Raw genomic sequence first — 5,000 nt, 5'->3', positions numbered from 1 at the left:
CTTAGGAGTGAAGGATCGCCTTTCACAAAGCGTCAGAAAGCTGTTCTCAGCCCCCTCCAGCTCGCGCACTGTGTTCTTTTTTCTTTTTCTTTTTTTACCTTCATATGTATCTAAATGTGCTCCTCAGCTTGGATTTGGGGGAATTTATAAAGAAGGATGAAGATCATTACACTTTCATGTATATATATATAGCCTTAATTTTCTATGTTCAATAACTCAAACAGAAATTACCCATATGACCAGCGCCCTAAAATCTTCATCCTTTCATCCTTAAACCTTTAAAGACCTGAAATTGAAATGGATAGAAATCCGGCCAGTTATTTATTTTCCCTGAGAAACACAGACACTTTTAAAGCACTTCTAAGACAGTTTTTTTTTTTTTTTTTTTTTGGCAACATTAACCCATAATGTTCTCATTAAAATCCACAAAAAAAAAAAATCCACTAAAAATAACAAGAAATTCTTCCAGTTACTTTCCTGAGAAATGCAGAAGCAAAACTTTTGACGAACCACATGTAACTGAGAAATCTTTTGTTTTACTTTTCAACATTAAGCTTTAATTTATTCTACTCGCTGACTCACATAGAAATCGAACAGAGGAGCAAATGTGTGATCAGACGTCTAAAATCTATTTTCATCCTAACTTTGTTTTTTTTTTTTCTTTCAAATGTGAACGATTACAAATTCTGCCAGTTATTCTGTTATTTCTCAGACGAACACAGAACTGAACTTTTAAAGCACTTTTATGAGAAAAATTAAGGATCATTGTTGCAAAAAAAGTAGAAACCACAAACTAGGATCATTTCTAATCAAGAAATTTAAATACATATATATATATATAAATTTGACTTTTAAAGGTCATTATTTTTACTTTCTTAGAGGCGAAAAATGGAACGGAGTTTGAAGATTTTAGTCCTCTACATATTTGAGTCATTAAGTAAAGTTGCAACAAGGTTTTTCTCTTAGAAGCGGTGAAAAAGTTTCAGTCATTCTCTTTAAAAAAAATAATAAATCAGAATTTCTAGTTATTTACATTTCATGTCTTGTAATTTTTGGATGTTTTGGGGGTGATTTTATGGATTTAAGTCTCTGATTGCACTTTCGATCATCTGTTCGATCATCAACATCATCATCATCATCATCATCATCATCATTTCTCTCATAGAAGTTTTTCAGACGTTTAAAATGTTCCGTTTTTCTACTCGTTTACTTCTCGGGTCTTGTTTTGTTGTAAAATACTTCCTAATGTCACCCGCTACTTTTGTCTTTGTTCTCAAGCACCGTAAGCAGAACACAAATTATTATTAGCATGTTTTGACTGCATTTTATTATGTTCTAGTCTGGGACATGAATAATAGACATAACAAAGAAGAGCAAGGCGAAGTGTTTGTTAACATTCTTCCCAAATCGTTCACAGCAGTAGGAATTCCCCTTCAGCAGCAGTAGTGGAAGGCAAAAATTCTCCTAATAAATGTGATCCTAAAGTGATTACGCTGCACAGGGACTGGAAGGACAGACGCTCTTTGAGGGTAGAGACAAACGCTCTGTAAGTAGAGTAACCTGACCCCGTGCTGTGGAGATCTGGTAATGGGTTCAATTAAAGTTACACACACTCTTACACACACACCTTTTAAAACAGAGAGTCTATTTATCTTTCAGTTTCGGAGGGGGTTGGTTTATGGCCTATAACCTGAGGAAGTGGGCGTCTCCCCGGTGTGGCCAACATAAACACGTTTTCGTTCCTGACCTTTCACATTCTTCTCTTGCATGCACCCGTATGACCATCTATCCATCCAGGATACATATTTTCCTTAAGGATATAACATTGCAGGGAAATATTTCATTAAATGCAGCTGACAGTTGGCCTCATTTCTTAACAAAAGAGCTCTGTAGAGCTTGCATGTTCGGTTTGTGCAACCCAGAGACACTTTGGCTCGAAGTCCAGCTATATTTGGATGATACACTGATTCCTGCTTGCTTCTGAGTTCAATTTTTGATCATGTCCTTAATTAAGGGAAATGCTTTGGTGTCATTATACATGTACCTCGAAATGCTTTTCATATGTGACAGAGCTGGGAAAACATTACTAATAATAAGGATAACCTGAATTTCAACACTACATAGCTGAGCATATGTCAGTAGACAAGATGGCTGATTATTTTTTTCCAGATGTGCAGCAAGCAACAGTAAAAAATAAATAAATAAATAAATAAATAAATAAAAATCTGTGAAACAAATGTCTGGTGTAACGCTACTTAATAATTAGCAGGTCTTTCATTTTATGCTGCATTCATCTAATGGTCATTATAACTCATAATTTCAGACCTCTGATTGGGGAAAAAAAACATACCCCAAAAAACAAAGAAAATGCCCCTCTTAACTGGGAATTCCTACTGGAATGAACGCCAAGTTCAGCAAGGGACATCAAGTCAGCCTCAGCAGTAAACAAAGTAGCACTTCTTACCTTTAATATATCAGTTATATTATATATAAGTGTTTGCTTTAAATCAATCAGCATACACACATTTTGTTCGCTTGTTAAATCCATAACATTGACTACAAAGTTTGATGTTTCGAGGAAAATATACATCAATCATCACAGTTAGCTGGTTAGCTTTTTGCTAACAAAAGAGTTCCACTTTGGAAGTCCGGAAGTTGAAAACAATACTTAGTGTTTTAATATTGTTTAGACAGATTTAAATATATACATATATATATATATATATATATATATATATATATATATATATATATATATATATATATATATATATATATATAATTATATGTTTTCTGTGAGGAGATGTTTATTTAACATTTATTTTTAACATTCAGAGGTACAGCTGTAACTTCAAGTTTTCTGACCTAGTGAAGTCTCCGCGACAGAGGAGGTTGCTCTTTGTGGTTACTCGGTAACATGACAAACTGTGTTTTTTTTTGTTTTTTTTCACTTATTAACTTCAATAGAGAGAAAGAAAACACATGTTTCAGTGACATTCCGCTACATTACTTGTAACTATAAAGGGATGAAAAGTGTCATTCTTTAATAAATAAACATTGTGGCCATTGTACAATTGTTGGCGTATAACAAGAATAAAACATTCCGAGATCTACTGTTATTGCAAAATAATCAACCTTCCGTGGATAACAGGAAGTCCACTTCGTTACAATACCCCATCGTTGATCATTTTCCTCTAACAGCATGTCATCACCTGTTTTACTCCGTACTTAATCCACTATCGCTGGTCATCATGTTTCTTTTTTAATGGAGGTCGTGAAAATAGTTGTCATGGTGACCAAATGATACCACCCGATCCTCTGACATCATTCCATGATCCTGGTTCCAGACCAGCAGCATTTTCAACTCGCTGCATTTTGCCCGACGAGAACTGACTGTTTTGCTCTAGATAAGCGTGGAACGATTCGAGATTAATCACTTGCCTCTGAACCAGGAATGGGGTTACGGAAACGGAAACATTCATATATGCGGCTGTAAAAGGTTCGAAATTCAGCTTGGTGCACCTAGGTAAATAAGATCAGAAATGTAGGCCACGGTAAAGCAAATCTCATTTGACGTATTAAAATGTATTTCCATGCTCACTACAGCCAGTCTGCTACGAGCTTCTAGGCTTATTTATCATTCATAACCTCAGTGCCAAGCCTCCAGAAAGAGCCAGGATTAAAGAAACGAAATCACCATTTAGAAATCCAAATGTTCCCCAGACTATATTGTGAGGGATTTTTGAAATTCTTTCACTCTTAGTATAAGATACGTAGGATGCTCTGGTAATTATAACTGTTCAGGTAATGGGCCATTAACTGGAATCTTATCAAGCATACAGTAGGCTTAACCTCCATCAAGGTAGCTTCCATTGGCGAACGATGACATTGTGTATTGCCACCATCCTAAGAATAATCAACAGAAGCGAAGACAACAGTGGAGGATAGGGATTTGGAGGGAAAAGCATTCCCCCAGTTTCTTGCTAACATTTTAAGGGTAGTGCCAATAAAGCTTGTGGGAAAGCTGTGGCTATCAGTCATTATTGCCAGGTCATTAGTTTTGTGCACGAGCCATGATTAAGATGGATGGCTTGCTCCAAGTCCTCAATGTTTGAGTGCTTGGGAGAAGGAGAGCGAGGGAGTATGAAGGGATGTATGAAGTCCAATTTTCAACATGGCTGACACAGAACTGCTCTTTATGCTCTTTATCAAAAAGGGTATATTTGGGCAGAAATGAAGGCACACTGGCTCGATGGGTAGCATTGCTGATTCACAGTTTCAGCATACCTGATTTGAACCTGAGTTCCAGTTACTGTGCGTTCTCCCCACTTTTTCTCCAGGTTTTCCAGTTTCCTGGTAAGTGCTGGTCAGTGGATTGACTATGCAAAGGTGTGAATGTGTCCTGCAATGGACTAGCTTCCCATCCAGAGAGTATTCCCACCTCATACCCAGTGTTCCCATGATAGTCTCTGGATATAGTAATCGTAAGTGGTTAGAGATGATGATGAAATGAAGGATTGAATTGGAAATGCTTGAGAACTTTCCACATGGGTTGGCTAAAGATGAGAACCCAAAGTCCCAGAATCACATCCATTCTCTCTCAATTTTTAAAAGAAAACAAGAGGCACACTTTTAGTCCTCCCTCTTTTGTCCTCAAGCACCCCCCCTCGTCACCGCCATGAAACTCTCCCACATATTAGCTCATGGTATTGCACGCCTGCCAGTGCTTTAACCCCCCCTCCACCCCCTCCTCCTGTGACAGAGGGCATGCCAGCAGATCTTTTCTGTGGGTGGCTGGGATGATGGGTGGATGCTGATGGTCCTTTGTTCCTAAACCAGCCGGTGAATCTGCCCCCCCAACAGACACACTTTGTGACTTTTGTATAGGCTCGAGCCCTTTGTGAAGCTTTGTGACCTTACACCTCTCACTCAGCCTCCAACCAGCACGCCAGAGACACCCTGCGAGAGACAGACAGCCGGCTGGAAGAGAGACAAAGCTC

The sequence above is a fragment of the Ictalurus punctatus genome, chromosome 8 (genome assembly GCF_001660625.3).
Source record: "Ictalurus punctatus breed USDA103 chromosome 8, Coco_2.0, whole genome shotgun sequence".
Lineage (NCBI taxonomy): Eukaryota > Metazoa > Chordata > Actinopteri > Siluriformes > Ictaluridae > Ictalurus > Ictalurus punctatus.
This window is presented reverse-complemented; position numbering follows the sequence as displayed.